The following is a 21,075-nucleotide window of genomic DNA, read 5'->3' on the forward strand; positions in this document are numbered from 1 at the left end:
TTATCCTCTGAAATGTTCATCATTTTCAAAATATATTCAAATTACACATTTTAATCTACAAGCTATTTTCTCAGCATTACTACTTTATGCAAACTCTAGCTACTGAGTTACCTACAATTCACTCCTACAAAGACACATTTTTCTGGAGTCTTTGGAACCACATCACAAAGTTTTTATTTTATTTTCAGTACTGAAAACAAATAAGGAACACATGATTTCCCTATCACCCAGAATTAAAAATTCAGAGTTTTACATAAGGACCATAACCATGAACATGCTCTTCTAGTTCATGGGCTCCTTTATTCCATTTCACTCCTTATTTCTTATTCATGTTTGGATCCTTAATACTTAAATGTTGTATTCACAAGTTTCTTGAATAAAATCATTAAATTAATAAGCAAAATAAAAATATTTCATAATTTCCTATTAAATAATTTTATTGAGAAAATAAAAATTGAATGAAACATTGACTGTGTTACCAAGTCCAGCATTATTAAATGCAGGTGTTATTTCTTCTGAAAATCTAATTTATGGAGTACTATATCTGCTGGATTATTTCTGGTAATAAATATTTGATAATTTCACTAAGTAGATAGTTCCGTTGTTGAGTGTCTATTAAAAATGTTTCTTCCTTATAGTTAAACTGATTGCATAATATCTAATCTCTTCTGTAGTGTGATAAAGAGTAAACCTTCTCATGAGAATATTTTAGGCATCTGCAAATTTCTGTCCTGAGTTTTCATATTATTCTTTCCGTCAACCTCAGTATTCCCAATGCTTTAAACATCAGTTATATTATATTAAGAAAGCAAAATGCCTTATAGACATATGACTCTCTCAGAGAAGGTAAAAGATTATTTGTTTATGTTCATATACCAAGATGTTGTTTATGTTCATATACCAAGATAATAAAAGAGCTAAGCTAAAACACAGTGCCTGTATTCCATGAATAGTTTATCTGCAAAATAAACAAATAGCTACATTGCTTTAAGGATTCTAGCATTAGTTACAGGTATTTGTTGATGACTTAATCATAGAATGCAGAAGTTTGCATAATTCTCTGGGTTTTTATTTCATTGTTGCAAGGTGGCTTTTGCAGCTCCTGCCATTCCATTTGCATTTTAAAAGCAGGAGTGAAAAGGAGAAATAGTTTTGTCTGTGCAATTAAAACAGAATATCACTCGGGCCAGGGATTTAGCTCAGTGGTTCCCGCCGTCTGCCTTGCAAGAGCAAGGACCCGAGTTCGATACCCGGTACCAAAAAAAAAAAAAAAAGTATCATTTTAGCAATCCCATAATAGACTTCATCTACTTATTATTTTGATTGAAAAATGGGGTTGTATAGTTATAATTGACCAGCCATGTGGTGCCAAAAGTATCTTCTGATCTAATTTATGAATCCTATTTATAACAGCATTCTTTTAATTTGTTCCTTATATGTCACGATTTCCAGAATGATAGGCATATGATCATTCTTTTAATGCATGTAATACTTATTAGAAATGACAATGGTAAGTATTTGAAAACTATACTAGATTGTGTCAGTTTATATTATTTAATGATTATATATACATATATATGTGTATATATATACACATATATATGTGTGTGTGTGTGTGTATATATATATATATATATATATATATATATATATATATATATATCTCCAAACGTCTTGTTTTGGCGTGTAATGCTGGGTTAAAGGTGACAAATTTTCACATCCAAAAAGACCATCACAAGATTACTATTTTACTTTTTTTCCCCTCTGCCACAGAATTGGATGTTGTCTCAGATTCACACTGCTCCTTCAACTTGACCCCTGAATGGAAGATATCAGAGGAAAATAGTAGTAGCTAGCTTCAGGCCAAAATTAATATGAATCACAAGCAAATCTTTGTCATCATAAGATATTGAGATTTATATGGATTTAGTTACCCCAATAAAACATGGAAAATGTATTTTATGACTGGCTTAATGCACGTTTAGTGTCTATTATTTAATGTTGTTATTTTTTCAGTATAGACCAGGACATAGATTCATTTTTCAATTTTCAAAGGAGGACTGAAGCTCAGAGAAGCTTAATGCATTTCTTAATGTCCAGAGTGGAAAACTGGGAGATAGGTAAAAAATTCTGGAGTAATACTCACTATTCCAGATGTGTTATGATTTGCAAGAAGTTTCAAGAAAAAAAAGCAATGTTGATTTTGATTATACATATTAACTAGTGAAAATTCAGATTGGATTGCTATTATATAGCACATGATTGGCTCTGAAGGGGGTAAAAGTTTTCTGCTTTTTTTGACATAAATATTTTCAAAATTTGACTTCACAGTCAAATTTTGGAAGCAATAAATATGTTTAAACATTGGATGATATTAAGTTCCTTAATTCTTCCATCTATTTTTTCTAAAAATTTTAATTATTAATTTAGAATTGCTGTTCCAAATGCTTATTTTTCACTTAGAGTCAAAAGTACAAATAAAATTTGCAGAAAACTGGTTTTACATTCACCTCTTTCTCAAAAAAGTACTTTTACACACAGTATACATTCCAAAAAGAATCATATATTTCTGGTAACAGTTCACATAGTTGGATGTCCTATATGTGACACTGTAGTGATTCATCACTGTACAGCTAATTCAAATTTGTACATATTTTAATTAATGAAATGTTATCTTCTGTATTTTGTAAAGTATAGATAGGTGGAACATTCCAAAGTTTCCAAATATACACTTAACTCTCATCAGTGGAAGAAAGATAAGTCTTTCAGTCAGCCACCAATGTGTGTGCTATTTAATATATTTTTCCCAGTTTAATTTAAGGCTGCTGTGAACAGCATGAGACTTCCACCCCTGTCATTTTCTCCATTAATTTCTGTAACTTAAGTATGACACTATCACAAAAGAGACAATATATACCCTTTGTTTCCAAACATGTCCAATGTTCTCACCCAAATTCGACCCTAAAACAATGTGATTATAGAGTAGTTTTATTGAGATAGTGCATCTGGGGATAATGAAATGCAAAGAAAAATTATAAGCAGGAGTCATTAGACAAAATAAGGCAAGGCCACCAGTCAATCTTATCATGTGCATATTTGTCATTCTATTTATACCAAGCTTAGTTCACAAATCTTTTTCCCAAAATACTTAAAGAATAAGACTGTCCAGTGATGGCTACAACTAAAATCTTTCAAAAGTAAACTGAGAAATCTTGTATAGTTTACAATTTTGTCAAGAATAAGATGTGCAGGGCAGTGGATTTAGCTCGGTGGTGCCGCCACCTGCCTCACAAGCACAAGGTCCTGTGTTCAATCCCTGGTACCAAAAAACAAAAAAGATGTAGCTCTCCTATCACTGTTTCAGTTCATTTGGATGGTGTCATTTGCCTGCATACACTCTTGCGCTCTGTTTCAACCTTCTCTCTTTGTCCCCTCTTTATCTCCCTCCCCATCACACCTATGTACATATGCATGTCTGCACACCCACAAACAAACAGAACCTCACAAACACTGGCTGTGTCAAATCAGAACAAAACAAAACTCATAACAGTAGAATTCAGTTTCAAATGTAACTTAATGTGGATTAGGAAAGGAAGGGGTGTGCAGAGGAGATTTCATGATACACAGAATTAGGGTTTTAAATTTGTAAACATTAATAATTCATATCAGTTCATTTTTCATGTATTAGAGAACTGTCTAATGGCCTCAATCTCAGATGGGGTAATTTTTAAAAATAATAACAATGAGCAATCATTTTTCTATGTTTCTAAACTTATTAAACTCTATACATTTAATTTTATGAAGAGCAATTCCCTTTTTGCTTAACAATGCAGAAAAAAATCTCTATAATTTTATAAAATATTTAAGTTTATATTATTGGTAAATTTGAAGCTTAGCTTAACTCAATTAGCATTTCTGTTATAATCTCTAAACAACAGTGTTAACTAATATGTTAATAGTTTGCAATGTTAGCTACTGTAACATGACAGGCAAAACAAGATATCGAAAAATCCAGAACAGAATGAAAATACATTGATAGGTGTATACATCATAGCTCATGGTTTCATGTAGAATATTTTAAAATTCATCTCTGATGAATCCAAAATTTTTAATATTTTCTGGCTCTTTCCACTGCTAGTATTTTCTCTAAGGAGAGTACAGAAGGCAAGTCCTGATATTATTCTTTAAACCTATATATTTAGCCATGTCTCAATTTAAAATTTATATTCATCAGTTTCTTCGTATCATTTTAAGATTTCTATCACTTAGAGATTTGTTATAAGTGATAGATGTTTAAGGGAGGTTTAGCTTTGTCAAAGAAAAATGCTCTTACTCCAAATGTAATCATGGAGAGAAATGAGTTCCTTCTGTTTAATCTGAATTTACCCAGTGGTACTGAGTGGTCTGTATTAGGACAGCTGTCAGGAAAAACTCAAAGAGTAAAATATAGTCTGTATCATTAGACTCTAAAGCATATGTTTTATTTCACCCTTCCCAGAGAAATTAATTATTTTCATTACATGCCATTCAGCCAGTTCCACCCTGCTACCTGGGCACTAAGTGCACACTGAACATGTCTTGTGTTCCCTTTGCTGACAACTTGCTTTCTTCCTGGGATGATTACCATGATCAATGACCTGTTCCAGTCACTCCTGTACCATGAAGTCTGGTGAACCTGAATCTAGTAATGCAGTCTGATTTACTGGTGAGAATCAACCTCCAAAGGTCCTGTCTCAACTGTTATTTTTTATTACTTGTTTATTCACTTATTTATTTATTAAACAAATATTTAATAAAAGCCTGCTCTTTGTGTGCTAAATCTAGATACAGGAATAAAACAAGTAGACAACAGTATGGTTCAAGGAATTTTGGTAAAATGGAGGAATAGTCAAGTAAATATTCATTGTGATGAAGTGATCTGATGCAGATAAATATATTCTGGACTACTTTTGATCCTAAAGGTTAGGGTTAGATTTTCAAAGGTGGCAACTGCTTCAGTTTGGTGAAACAGTAATGTATTACTTTCAATAATGCAAGTAAGGACATTTATTTTCTTCTAAGAAGTAGGCCATTAAACAGAGAAGTTAGACACTGTAAGGAGAAAAGAAAAAGAAAAAAAAAGACATGGTGATGTCTTCTCCTGACTTTCTGAAGTAGAGTAATTGAAGAATAAATCAGGGCTCTGGCAGAGCAAGATAAAACTCTCCCCCTTTGGTGGAGAAAAGCCATAGTCTTATGATAGAAGCAAGTACTAGTGGTGTATCTAAAGACTTTGGATCACTGATGAATCTCAAATCAGTTCTCTCCTAGTCATGGAATTCTAGAATTCCCAGTCATGGAATCATGTAAACTTCTGTCAGGGAATTCTAGACAACTTCTCAAGCAAGTGAGTCCAGGACCCTGGACTCCCTGGAGCTAACTTGGTGTACTCTTGCTTGTTATTGAGTATACAGAGCTTTCATAGAATATATAAAAATCTTTTACTGATTTTTAAAAACTGTATTTCCTTAGTAATCAAAAAATTTGTAGTACAAGAAGAATTGTTCCTAAGACACGCAATTGCAAGAAAACAAATACGTGTCACAGAATTATTACTATGCTTGGAGAGATATAAACAAATTTAAGAAACAGTTTGGGGAATAATACAGAGTAAGTTTTATGTATTCTTGAAAAGTACCAATTCCACAGCAACAAGTGTTCCTAAGGCACCTTAACAATAATGGCAATGACCACAAAAATGGTGATGGTTCAGGTGGACCAAGGGTAGAAACCAAGACAACAGACAGTGAAAACCCAATGACTTGGAATAAATCAGATGTGAGCTTTTGAAGTCTTTCACATGACCACGTTTTTGAAAATAATAACTGTCAAAGTAAAATACAGAAGCAGTTGGATGGGGATTTAGTGTGTGAGGTGGGGGTGTTTTTTTCTTCTTATTATTTTTTTCCCTCAATATATAGTGGAAAACAAAAGGAAAAAGAGAGAGGAAAGCATAATTGCCCTTAGTAGACATTAGCGAATTTCACTTATTCTGTTGCAAACATAGCTGAAATATATTTGCTTAGCTGTATTATTCATTGCTATATTAATATTTGCCTTTCTTATTTGGTAATTATGTCTTTGTTTTTTTTCTGAAGAAAAAATATGCAGTTGAATTAAAGTCAAGTAATATATGACTTACTAATATACACTCATGGAAAGGAATCATCTCTTTTCTTTTGTTCTCTTTTCTTCTCTGTTCTTTTCAATATTTTCTGTGAAAAAGGAATAAAGAATGATGGTGCATCTACCAAAAGATGAAAATGAAAGGTTACATGGTCCCCTGCTGATCCACTAGGTGTGTGGCCTGTATATTACAATTGCAATTGCACTCACTATTATTGGATACTTCCAATTTTCCAGACAATATGCTATGTTCTGAGGAGTCTGTGATCATTAGGGCATGCCCTCAGCATGGTAGGACCTAAGAATTTTATGAGGAAGCAGACATTCCTGTAACTGACTGCATGCTTTATTGGTAACAGCAACTGGAGTATATTGTACTTCAGAGATGGAAGAATTGCTGGTGGGAATTTGACCATTTCTGTTTGTATCAGAGAACATAATATTCAATATATAGTTGTTCATTATTAGGTACCTGATATCTGACATTGTACTTCAAGGTGCAACTTTATATAAATCAATATTCCTTATCTTTTATTGTTCCAAAAATATTTTGTACTGTCTTTAGTTCTCTTCCAGGCTATTTTCCAAGTAAAGTGACAGGGGGTGATAGACGAAGATTAGCTCTGAGAATTAGTTAAGGGCATAGAATTGTGCTAAATATTCTAAATCTTGACACTTAATTCTGAATTTGAAAAAAGAATAAAAACAAAATAAAATTTAAAATCCTCAACTTAGTGTTTTAGGTATAAAAAGGCATCTATTCATTTATCTACTATAACCTGGGCTTGGCAAATTTACTAGCAGATTCAACATGAAAATATATTTTAATTGTTGTCACCTGTAGTAGAGAGGAAACTGAAAGAACCAAATCAATTTCTGTCCTCTTTAGACAAGGCTGTATTTTTAAAATCATGTTCAACAGAGAATAGACAAATCCTCCTTTGATTTTTCTGGTGTAGATTTTCAACAGTGTGACTATTATTGTGGTACTATTTAATTGCGTGTTAAATACTGGCTTACTGGATTCTTTTTGCTTCCTGAGCTACTAGCTTTGTATTTCTCGCTCCTGTTCAGGAAATATTAGGTTTTGTTTTTCAGTGATTAATTATGGATAGAAGATTATTATGACCTCACAGTGAGGGAACGTGCTTTTCATCTTCTTTGTCTTTACAGCAGATTTCTCTCTGTGTAAAACTTGAGACTGTACATTGTTAACAGATGTGAAGTCCAATGGGATTATCCAATTTAGCTTAATCAGCATATATTTAGAAAGTAAATCCGAACATACTTACAAAGTAAGTCCATTAATCTGATATATTAAAGTGTGTGCTATATTCAAAATGAAATGTAAACAGTGAGCAAATTCTGTATTCATAACATACATACCACAGATTCTTAAAGAAATAGTTTTGCGTGATCCAGAGATCTCCCTTCCTACTCCTTCTTATAGGGAAGAAACAAGCCCTATTTTCATACCAGAACATATAAGTCTGACCAGACTTGTGAGGATTGGAGCATGACCTAGTTTCCTTAAAAAGCAATGCTCTCAGACTCCCTATAATTGGCCATGGACCTGACATTTCTTAACACTGTTTGCAGGAGATTAAACCTTCTAAAAACTATTGCAAAGCTTCAGATACTATCAAGAAGTTAGTTAATTAACTTGTTGCATTAGCAATGAAGGAAAATATGGACAGTTTATAAATACATGGCCCAAAACAAAATAGGTGGTAGTGCTTAATATGTAATAGGTGCTAAGTGTTATTGTTATAAAAAGTAATTTTAAGATGTATCACATATTTTCCTCATAATTTATCCTCACCCTCCACTTTGGTTTATAGCTACTCTCTTGCCCTGTTTCTGCACTGTACTTCTTGTGCTTGCCAGTGAGCCACAGTACTCAAAAGGGCACACAAGAATTTGTCAAGGTCAAGAGAGTGAAATGTGCTGGGGTGGTATAATAAAATGTGGAAACACACAGACAAAAATCATTATTTTTGTTTCTTCATTGGCCTGATTTGTAGTTTATTTTTGGTTTTTGCTTATTGAATGTACCTAAATGTCAACATATACTCTAAAGATAATAAATAAATAATCTCTCTCCCTTCATTATCCTGTTAAGGACCTATGTTATTGTAAGTGTTCCTTATTAAAAAGCTGTGATTGAAAAGACCACACAACTAATTTGTCTCTCTTTGTGTAAATTTTTTCATCTGAGATATCTTATTCTTTTTAAATATCATCATACTACTGAACCTAAACTAAGTTAACTTAGGTGGAGAAAATATTTTGAACAGACAAATGCATTTATAACTGACACAGAAACATACAAATTGTAATTAGTTTTAAATTCCTTCTCTGTTTATATGTAAATGAAAAAACATTTTATTGGATGAATTGTTTATGGTACAACCTTACATAAGTGGACAAAAATCTAATATTTATTATTTCTTTATACCTTAAAATGTAATTTTATGATTGAAAATTAACATATTAATAGAAATAATATTTAACAGACTTCTACTGCAGAATATGTAGTAATTTTACAAATTTGAAGTTAAAAAGAAGAAAATAAAAGGGAAAACTTTCATAGGTCAAGAATTTCTAGTTTTGTATTGCTTTTATCTTTGTTTAACTTTGGAGCATAAAATTACTACCATGACATATATCAAATTTAATAAAATCAATAAAAGGAAGGGCTCTCTATCTTGTTAAAAGAAATGGAATAATGTCATAATAAAAAGCAGGCAAAATATATGCTCCAAAAAGGGCAGTTATTACTTGTGCTATGATAGTAATAATATTTCATTGACTAAAGTGCACTCAAAATGAATGACTCGGGCATTGCTAATTCTACAACGTGCCTGGGCAGCCTGTGGTTTTAGTGGTGCTGTGGGACAGACCAAGCTCTTCATAGTCTCCTGACAAATGAACTCTATTATTTAAACAACTACTGGAATGCTGCCAAGAAATTCAGAGGCACATAATGCTGTATTTAGATGCAAAAATGATGGCCCATAGAGTAAGCATTTTTTTTCTTCCTTTTGTTTTTATTTTTCAGATTTCTTTTTTGTTTTTTCAGTAACAACAAAAAATTCAAATTATATAAAAAACACTAAGAGAGAAAGTATTCATCATATTACTAGCTAGTACCCTTTGGAAGTATATGAAATAAGTATATAAATTTAATGTGCTTTATCAGGCAATGTGTGAATACCAAAATAGCTTCAACTTACCTTAGGTGTAGTAAGCAATGCTCTGCAACACTTGCAGTATTGTAAAATTTAACATTTCATCTTCATAAGAGCCACCTATTCAGTTGTCTGGTGACTTGACTACTTCCCACAAGACATACTGTAGTATATTTATTGCAATAGTAACTCTTCTTTTAAAGTCTCTCTCCTCTATCCCATCTGTCAACATCCTTATAAAGGGCACCTTTATCCTTGCATTTGATTAGGAAAGAGCACTGAAAATACAAATACTGACCAACTAGAAAAACAAGTATAATTTGAAGGATTAGAGATAAAACTCAATATTGGCTGAATGGACTAAATATATGGCTATGGAAATGAAAGAGCTTAACAGTGCTCTAGTCCATAACTTCCACAAAGTGCTGCCCCAAGCTGCACATTTATTGTTGTTCTTAAAGCCCTCTCTTTCCTCTACATCATGCAAATAAGTAGCTAATGAGAAAGTGAAACCTGGCACAGATATCCAATAGACACACATCAAGAGCAGATTGCTGTCACTTTTAGATAAAAGGAACTATGCCTCCTTAGTAATGACATTTGACACTTCACTAGAAAATGATATTTCTTCTGTTTTGTAATGGCTTTGTACCAGTTGCTTCAAATAACAAAAACTACATCTATATTTGTTTCTCTTACCCTATGCAATGGTATATGAATGCAACTTTGAAGTTGATTGTTTAAGTCCAATGGTTATTATCAAGATATAAAACCTAACCCATTCCTGGGCCGGGGATTTAGCTCAGTGGTTCCACCACCTGCCTCGCAAACTAAGGACCCGAGTTCGATTCCCAGTACAAAAAAAAAAAAAAACTTAACCCATTCCTGAGGTATAAAAGATTTTTTGTTTTATATATATATATAGTTATTGTTGGTGAACTTGTAGCTATGATATTATGTACTTTATAGATAAAGTGCACTATTATATTTATAAGAAAAATGTGAATTTGATATTGTCAATAGGAATATTTGGTAAATTTATTAATAAATATTTATCTTGAATGTTTTCAGATCAACTCTCTATAACACTTAATAATTATGAATTTTCTAAGAACGTTTTATATAATTTATTTCTGGAAGTTTTGATAATAAATGATTACAGATATTTAACTCTTAGTTGCTCAGATCTATTTATTAGAAGAGGTGATAGTATCTTAATTATACTTTTGACATATATTGTCAAGTCATTCTCAGTGGGATTTTACCTCAGAAGTAATGGACTATGATATCAATCATATAAGGATTTGATAAAGATTCTATACCGACTTCAGATAAATAGCATTATATATTGAAAAATGACGCTTGCTTAAAGAGAATAACTCTCCAAGATTATGTAACTGTGAAATAAATATGTATATATCAATTATTAAGAGAGAATGATTTTATATTATAATCTACATTTTTAAAGAAAACATACTCAGCATGGATATTACCACTAGAAGATGAAATTACCTTTTTAAATTTTTATTAACACATATAATAATTACACACACTAATAGATTTTAATGATAGACATTTCTATACATGCACACATTGTTCATTGATTAAATCCAACCTTCCTAGGCTGTTTGTAAGGCTGGTTTGATGGTCATAAATAGAGCAGTTTTACTTATTTTAAAAAGTTTTTATTTCTCCATTTCTGAAGGATAGTTTTGCTGAATATAGTAATCTTGGCTCAAGTTACATTTCTCAGGACCTGGAATTTGTGATTCTATTCTCCCAAGTCCATAGTGTTTCTGCTGAGAAATCCGCTGTGGATCTTATGGGGTTGTCCTTAAATGTCACTTTTCTGGTGAAGATTTTAAAATTATTTCTTATCCTGTACTTTTAACAGTTCAACTATAATATATTACAGTACAGTACTTTTCTCCTCATGTCTATTTGGGGTTCTGTATCTGTATATGCTTCTATCTTACTCAAGTGTAACCATTATACTGTATATATTTAGGCATTTGTTGCATAGTTTTAATTTTTCAAGTCTAGCCATGTTATGTCTTATGAGTTATCTCCATAGTTCTTGTGAAATTTGAAAAATTTGCTTCCCAAATGATCCAATATCTGGATCTAAAAACACTGAAAATTTAATTATAAATAACATACTTTCAAGTCTACACACACATACCCCCATTATATTTTTCTCTATCTATAAGAATATGTAGCAGAATTAAAATTATATCAGCACTAAAAGTTATAAAGAAATATTTGGTAGTTATGAAATGCTTTTCCTTAATTATATAATTGTTTTAATTCAGACTTACAAATGCCTTTGACTAAATCATCCTTTTTTATTTACAGGAGTTTGTGTTGTCATATTTCTAAACTGTGATCCCAAGATGTACAAATAAGGTATAGTATTTTTATTTTTTATTTTTGTAAACATTTAAAAACTTATGACAGCAGTTCAAAAACCAAGAGTAGTATTTCCTAAAGAAAGTAGATTGTTGGGTTGGAGATATAAATTGCTATCATCTGTGTGGCGATTATGTGAGATTGTTCTCTCACATAATTGCAAACTTATTTAAATAAAGATGTCTAATTTTTGCTTCTTATGTAATTTTATGCAGCAGAACAAAAATGTTTGACTTAGTTTCTTTGCTATTCAACAAAATCTCTTGATAAATGTCATTGGACAATTACAGTGTAGCAATTAGTACAAGGGAGGGCCTTAAGGTAGAAAAATTTGTTCAGGTTCTACAGCAACAGATGACCTTAGAAAAGAGCAATTTGAGGAAAACTATGAAGACTAAAGCCAAGGCACGAAGACTGTTAAGAGGCTGAGTCTATTTTTATATATGTATAGCTCTTTATTTTCAATATGCAATTACTTATCATAGTCACAAATGTAATATTTAGTTGAAATTAAGTATTCTCACAGACTATAAATTAATTTCAGAAATATTGTTTATTGCTTCTAATATTCCAGGGAGAAATGTTGTCTTTAAGAACAAAACATTTTGATACGCAAATCCACTTATTTGTGACCCTTTAATTTTCTGAAGAGATTCCTGTTTTGAATGTGCTTCTGCCTGAGGGCGTGTTAAAAGGAAGAAAGCAAGGGCAGAAATGATGAAATCTGAAAAGTAAATGCCTGTTTTCGAGGGCTTGGCTTTTAGGAAAGTTGAACTGAATGATAGGAAACATTTTTTTGGAAAGGTCTTATTGGAGTGACTTGGGGTTTGAATCACAAAATAAAAATATGGTTCAAAGAGCTGAGCTTCTTTTCTACAAGGAAATCTAGTTGATCCTTACTGTAGGAAATAAATCAAGAAACAAGCATTACAGTTTATTATTTTAGTCACATTTCTGTTTTGAATTATCAGAATTTGCAGAAAAGTCAACAGTTGGGCAGCTGAATTTGAAACCTTTTCAGATTTTGAATTTTTTTGCTATTTTGCCTGTGGTTTTGAAAGGAGGTAAAATTAGATGTGAATGCGTTCTGAATGCATATCTGTAATTTAATATAATAAAATAAACTTCAATGTTCAATGAAAAATAACTGTTTTGCCTCTATACCAACTATATTGATTCCTTAGAAGTACATATAAAACCTTTACATATTTTCCAATGGATTTATCACCAGTGATTATATAAATTTTAATTGTAGAGTCATATGCTGTTTTTGAAAAACTTTGACTGATTTCACTTTTTGTTCCAGTGCTATATATCTCAAAATAATTAAAATAATTACTTCTTTGATCCTTTAAATAGTATCTTGCAATAAATAAGTCCCAAGTCAACAAGTGTAAATTTTAGAAAAATATTCTCACCTATTTTAGAAAAATCAGTTGAGATAGGACTTATGGCATTAGGTCAATTATTAAAGGTCTTTTATTACTGTATTCCCTGACAAATGCAAGCCAAGTAAAGGGAAAAACCTTCTTCTCTATTTTATTCAGGAAACAATTGTCATAAAAGTTTAGTAGTAGTGAAATCCCTCAAATATTTGGCTCCCTTCTTGTCTTTGAGGTCTTTGAGTGTACAATCAAAGCTCACCTAGACAGTCAGCTCAAGAATTGCAGTGATTCAAAAGTATTCTACCTGAGTTCTCAGACCAACCTTCCCAATGTCTGTGTGATTATATGGTATGGATAAACTGTAGAAATGTAATCACTGAGCAATCAATCTAGATGTTTTTAAAGATGAGCCCTTTATTATTGACTTTTAGGAGAAGAACTGAGAATTCTGACTATCCCCAACCCAAATGATCAGTATGTATTATTGTGCTACCCTTATCAGAATAAAATGAAGATACATGATGCTTATTCATATTGTTCATTCTAAGAAGCTGTTTTCATATATCTATTTTTATATATGTCCCATATTTAAAAGATAAAGCAATGCACATCATGTTTTCTTATCTGAATTTTTATTCTTGATTCTGCTGTCAGAGTGATGAATATGTATAGATAAGTCTATTGTGAGAGAATTTCTGAGAGTGACGGAGATAAGAAAATACTTTATATTGTCAAAAGCAGGTGAATGAAAAGGAAATCTGCTGGTTATATTTGGTATTCAGTTCTTTTAATCAGTGCTTGTAAGATAGGGTTAGAGAACTTTTTTTTAGAATATTTAACATTTACTACTTCTTTCAAGCAAGCCCAAAGGACCTTAACCAATCAAAATATGCCATCTTTGGCTAATTTCTCTCAACTTTTTATAATGCTTCATTTTAAGGCCTTTCTTCATTTATGTGTCATTTTTACTTTTTTATGGACCTTTGTTTCTGGTTGTCCACTGGGATAGCTGGGTTTTTAGCACAATAGTTAAAAGCACTTTAAATGCTATTCTAGGTACAGGTTGCAATACAGACAATCAAATATTTTGAATGGTTTGAATTTGAAGGTAAACTCTAAGGTCACTCTGAATGACCTCTTGATTCGGTATATTATTTTTCCTGGGTTAACTCTGACTAGCCTGTATTACCTTTACCTTGGGTTAAGTTGTTCACAAAGTAACTTCTCTGTTCTATTCTAATTACAATGACCATGAGTTCAGGCCTAGAACAAGGCCTACTCCAGCAAGTTTTTCCTACACAATATAGCATTGTTAACCTGAAGTGTCTTTTCCCTTTATTATATGTGATCCACAAAAACCCACACATTATCAACCCTTGTCTTCAAGTTGCACATTATGAATGTTCTTTATTTGATCATGACTTTTCATAGCCTTAATAGTTTCTCCAACTAGATAGCAAGTTTCTCATGAAACTTCTGTAAGAGAGATGAAATAAAAATATGTCTAAATGCAAATAATCAAAATGACCATGCCTTATGTATATGCCTAGAAAAATTGTTAAAAAATTGAAGGATAATTTATTAAAAGAAATACTTTCTTATGAGCAGTAAGCAAAGAGGTTTGAGATGGTATAACACTAACAGGAGAGGAGGAAGGAGTGAGATATTACAATGAAGTAGCTAATCTAGAATTTGTAAGCTTTTTTTTCTGTATAAAGTTTCTTTCTAATAATTTATCAAGATCAAGTTTTCATATCTCTACTTGTTTGGAGCTATATTCATAGTTACAAATTTCATAATGTTTACTTATAGATAATTCTATTATGTATAATCTAGGGAACTTTTACCCTCTGTTTTTTTTAAATGAGGAATCCTGAATGATTGCAAACTCACATCCTTCTTGAGACATATTTGTTAATTCAGTTGGGAATTATAAACTTCCATATTTTACTTTTTTGATTTTAGTAATATTTATATATATTTTGTAGAAACAGACACACAAATACACACCAAGACAAATTATCCTGTTTAAAGATAAGTTGTTGCTTAATTAACATTTAAAAATCATTAGTGAGAATACGGAGATAGAAATTGGGGCTACAATTGCTTCCCTTACACAAAGGAATTACAAATTAGGTACTAGTATACTTAAAGAGATTACATAACGCTTAGTAAATAGTGTCTATTAAAATCACAGTAACATTTATAAAATTTCTGACTTACAGTGCATAGTAATATATGGATTTGAATTGTATATAAAATCTTGAGTATCAATTATCTTTTTGTCCTGATGTGAACTATTTAGAAAAGATACTTATTTTATGTTCTGAGTTTTATACATTTCAAAACTTTCCTCCCAGAATTGGCTCATAAAACCTATTTGCTAAAATAGAATTTTAAGATAAAACATTTTTTTCCTTTGTGAGATCTTCAGATATTTTTCTAATATATTCCAGACTTTAATGATATAAGCAGAGCCAATCTAATTTTTATATCTTTGAGTGATTTTCCCTTTCAAGCCTTGATATTTCTTTGTCATTAACTTTTAAAATTTCAAGAGGACATATCTTATATAATGTTTCTAATTAAGTTTGTCTGAAAAATCAATTCCTAAATCTAATACTCTTAACAAGGAAAAATTTCTCTTATAATTATTTTATTTCTTCTGTTATCTATCTCTCTTTTTATCCTTTCCTTTAATTTATCTAACTCATAAAAGGAAAATTCCAGAGCTAGTCTCCATATATCTCAATATTATTTCTTTACTTTTTGATTCATTTTCTACCATTTTCTTTTAATTTCTGGTGAATTAGTGCTTTCTCTTTGACGTTACTAGCTATTGTAGCCTTTCTTTCAACTACTCTTCATTGTTTCTCTCAGTTTAATTTTACAGTCTTTTTAACCTGGTCACATTATATTTAATGAGACTGCATCATTCTTATATCTAGACTACACTACTTTATTATCAATATTAAAGTGTGAGTCTTCTCAGTACATGAGATTTCTTCTACCACTCAAGCATCCATACTCTTTTAGATAGGGAGGAGAGTTGTTGTTGTTTTTTTTTTTTTAAGTATGGCTTTAGGCGATATTCTGTTTTTTTCCACTACTGATTGATATGATGTTACCTCTCTTTGGCAATGTTGTATGAAGTCAATCTCTATATGATTTGTGAGTTTGATTAAGACATAGTAGTGACCTACTCCTTGCTCTGTAATGAAGTATGACTCTAAGCCCCAGTGCCTATGATGAATGAAGCACATTTTATAGTCTACTTCAAGGCCAACCTGAACCAGGTACAAAGATCTGTTCTGTCCACTCATTAGACAGATTCTTAACTAAAATAATGCCTGTGAATCATAAGAAACCACAATTGCTAAGAACAGCTAAAATTCAGAATGATCTTTTTGACAGTAATAAATACCTAGTTTATTTGGATAAGTCTTCCAGAGTTCTGGAAGGCACGTGAGGGTCTGAGATCACACTTTGCCTTTGACATTGCCTTCATTTATATAACAAATCTCCCTTCTCTGACTTTGCATATATCACTTTTCTTTTTCCCTGATTTTTCTTCTCACAGATGTCACATGTGAAAGGGAGGAGGCAAGCATTTATTTCCCATAAGTTTACAGTCAGATGTGGGAGTTATAACAATCTATAAAAAGACTGTAGACTCAGATGCTTTTATGCAAATTAGGGATGAAGATCAAAAAATTCTCAGTGACCTGACTTGTAAGTCTACAGAATACAGACTCACATATTAAGTGGTTTTTAGGCTAGAAGCTAAAATTTGCCTGTTCCATCTGTCAACATTCCATCTTAAATATATCCTAATCTTTTCCAGACAGACTGATGTTCTGAGTAAAGTGTAGGAATGATGGGTGACTATCCAGAAAACACGAGAAAGCTCATAATTTTCAATTGCTTCTTGAAGTTTTGACATATTATTAATATATTTTTGAACAACTCTCCTATTTTATGTGTCAAAGGACTACTCACTTACAATATCAGATAAAATTCCCTTCTCTTGACTGTTCTTTTCCTACTATGTACTCTTTTTTGTCTTGGTTATCCTTTCAAGTATGAGGCAATGGTTTTATACTATCTCTGCATAATTAATCATGAATTAAAGTGTGTTTTATCAAAGATTGATTTCATGTAGCAGTAATTTCATGTAGAAATTTTAGGGTTGGAGAAGTTGCAAGTTACAAAGGCAAAATTGAAGAAAAGAAAATTACATTTCAATTGAATAATCATACATGCTAGGCCCATTATTGAATATTTTGTGTATAGTGCTGGAAGACTATGAATATTTTTAATCAATAAAACCATACACTGTACGGGTGGTGTACTGCCCCCATCCACCTATGGTCTCCTGTTGTGTTCAGCTCTTCCATCCTTAATGTCATAAAGATCTGTGAAGTTCAGCCCTATAGCCTAAAAGAAATGGTTTCTTTGTGAGATCTGTGGTACTTAGAGACTCTAGTTATTCCTCTAATAATTCCTCGTGCTCATAATTCCCAGCAAAAATTCATGAAGATCTAAGTGGACACTGTGATAATTAGAGTTAAACATGATTGTAGAATTGAATTTTTCATTGAATTTTTACATTTTATATTTGTAAGGTTTGCTTTTATTGTTTTAAACACCAAACTAGATATTAAGCTCAGTAACATACATGACGGTTTTTACGTATGTGCTACACAATTATTTATGCTACTTAAATATATTTAGATATAGATCATCTTTCCTCTTTTGTGTTTTATTTTTGTGACACTATTATAACATTTTTAGACTTAACAGTGGGAAATACTTTGAAATTTTTTACTAAGCATTCATAATCACATTAAATTCATATCATCTAAATTCATAAAAATGATATTTCCACTCTGAATACCAGGGGCTACTTTGAGTTGTTGTTTGTGCATTGTTTTAATATAGCACATTTCTCTGAAAATGTGCATTCACTTAATCTAAACATAATTTCAGAAGGCAAAATTCTTATTAGTAGCTTTTCCCCTATGATCTATCAAGCAATAAATGAAGTGGTAAACATTCTGTGACTTTTGCTCAATACTTATTTTATTCCATTTTTTGTTTCCAGATACTATACACACTATGGAGCTTAGCTATGAAGTGCTTTGCCCTCTCATATTTAGATGATTTTTTAAACTTTAGGCTTTTCTCCCCTCACAGCAAATAAAACTCATTAGTCATACTATATTCTCTTTGAAAATAGCAAGAACTGTTAATTCAATATATTTGTGTATTAAAACTGTGTCTACTATTCTATCTTGTTTGTCTCTCAAAATTATCACGATAATTTCTATGACCCTACATTATGACATTGAATGTACCATTTCAAAATATTTAGAATGCTTCAGTGTTCCCAACTGGTCATACTACAGGCCTGGTTGCTCTTCCCTGTGTTGAGTTATCATACTCTTCTCTCATACAGAGCACAGAATATTAGAGGTTCCTTTGCCACTCTGGTTTGGCATAGCCAGGTCAAGGTCCATTGCTAGAATTTACTATTCAAAATCAACAATTTACAGATACCTCACTTTTATTTTCTTACTTGGATTCTTATGTGTGTGTGCATGTTTCAAGAAGGTTTGAATTTTCCATTTCTTCATTATTATGCTACCAATAGAATATGTCTACTATGTGCTGAGTACTTAGCCTTCCAAACAGTCCATAATATAAACATCATTTGCTTCTATGCTGGTGAGGAATGTACTCATAATGATTAGGAAAACTGATAATGTCTTTCTCACATCAAGGATCATTAGTTCCCAATTTTACTTTGCTGTTGATAAACCATGCTAATAGTAAAAATATAAGAGTTTTTAAATTTTGGGAGTCATCAATTTTTCTATGAGCCAGGTTACTGGTGCATATTATAACTTGGCTTCTTTCTGTAATACAGTTATGTTAGCATATATGGCTCAGTGAAAACTTGATTAATAACCCTTGTGTCAAGTTCATCTCATGGAAATTTAACAATATAGGCCATATTCTAATTGTACCACACATAGAATTAAAAGGCTTAAAGTCAAACTACAGTTTGAATGAAATTATTTCAAAATGGCACATTGAGGGACATATATTTAAAGTATATGAAAACTGTCAAAACATAATAATAAAGTAATACACTTTTTTAGAAGGAAAAGGTCTGAATAAGCACTAGTCATGTAAACATACAAAAACAACATGAAAAGAGAATAAGCATCCTTAGGTAAATGCAAATTAAATTCACAAGGAAATACCACTGAACTTCTATTAGAATGTCTAAAATAAATAAAATGGCACACTGTTTTGAGAAATCATTTTATCAGTTTCTTAAAATCATTAAATATATACCCAATATATGACTCTGCCATTCCCTTCTAAGAATTTGCCTCCAGGAAATAAAAACCTATGTCTGCACAAAGACTAGTGTGCCTGAATGGTCACAACAGTGTTATTTATAATGGCATTGAACTAACAACTAAGAAGACTCTCAAGAGATCTGTAAACAACTTGTGATTTATCAATGCATTGAAATATTATTCATCAGTGAAAGGAAATAAGATGTTGATGTAGACAACAAGATCTTATCTCAAAATAATCAGATTGAGTGAAGAAAGCCAGACAATAGCTATAGCATATGCTGTATGATTCCAGTGACATATAATTCTACACATCACAAATTGAAGTGACAAAGTCATGATTAGTGAGTGTCTGGGAGTGGAAGGAGTAGAAAAGAGTAAGAGGAGGGAAAGGTTCCACAGGGACTCAGCAAACTTTGGAGGGTGATGGATATGTTCTTTCTCTTGAATGTGATGAAAGCTTCATGGTGTTTACATATGTTCAACACTTTACATATGAGAAGTACATGTCAATTAAAATGCACCAAAGCTGTTTAAAAATACTCCTTGTGGACTATTCATAAAGACAGGGGCAAAATTTTTAATAGAAAATTCTTAAATTTTGTTTGTGGGGTACCAAAATTATTTCTAGTTGGTAGTTTTAAAAGCATACAGAATAAAACAAAAATTACTTAGTTTTCCATTTTTGATTGGAGATAACTTATCATTTTGCCTGGAGTATACACTTTTCTGCATTAATAGTTCATTGTTTCATTGAAAAAAAGCCAAGTGAAAAAAGGCCATTCCTTTATTCTTATAAATGAAACCCACTGCTTTCCACTAGCATCACATGATAAGAATTGTGAATGCTTAAATGAAATGTCTATTAAATTCCAAAAATGAAATTTCATCTTAGTTATGTTTAATAGAAAATATCTTCTTATAATTTATTCCATTTTAATTAAAGTTATATTGCATTACTCTTTGGTCTCAGCTTTGAATTTTCATGATTATCTTTATTATGTTTTCTTTTTTCACCTTTCTTTCTTTCATTCTTTTTTTATTTTTTTCACTACTGGGCATTGACCTGAGGACTTACACTCTGAAATACAGCACCAGTCCTTTTTGTTTTTAAAAATATCTCAATGTACTTGTGTATTTTATTTTGAGTCAAAGTCTCATTTAAGTTGTTCAATTGTTCAGACTTATCTCAGACTTGTGATTCTCCTGCCTCAGCCTCTCAAAGGGCTGAGATTACAGGTGTAGGCCACCACGCCAGGCTTATATTTCCTTTATATTTTATTAAAGTGTTATTGACAAAGGAATGATCAAAATTGATTTTAAACACACTTGTGTATACATCATTTAATTTGAGAGGAAAGAAGAATATGAGCATTTCAATTTATAAAGGTCACTTAAACATTGCAGCTATATAATTTTTGCATAAATCTGTATATAATAAAAACTGGAAATGTGAATAGTTTTTAAATACATCTCTTCTCCATAGAAAATTCAACTTAATCCATTCAAAACTGTATATTCCTGTTGATGTGATATGTTCTAAAAAGTTCTCAG

At 31.5% G+C, this 21,075-nt stretch overlaps 1 protein-coding gene across 1 annotated transcript in view; it reads left to right on the top strand.

Moving 5' to 3' along the window:
• Window positions 1-21,075, top strand: part of Pcdh15 (protocadherin related 15) — a 1,622,160-nt gene that overhangs the window by 612,990 nt on the left and 988,095 nt on the right. The window contains exon 3 of the mRNA XM_087184836.1: window positions 11,712-11,762. The gene's annotated coding sequence lies outside the window, so the exon portion shown is untranslated. The remainder of the gene's footprint in view (window positions 1-11,711; window positions 11,763-21,075) is intronic.

The sequence above is a fragment of the Heterocephalus glaber genome, unplaced genomic scaffold (assembly GCF_053883595.1).
Source record: "Heterocephalus glaber isolate CG9 unplaced genomic scaffold, H.glaber_assembly_v1.0 deba00001497, whole genome shotgun sequence".
NCBI classification, from domain to species: Eukaryota; Metazoa; Chordata; class Mammalia; order Rodentia; family Bathyergidae; genus Heterocephalus; species Heterocephalus glaber.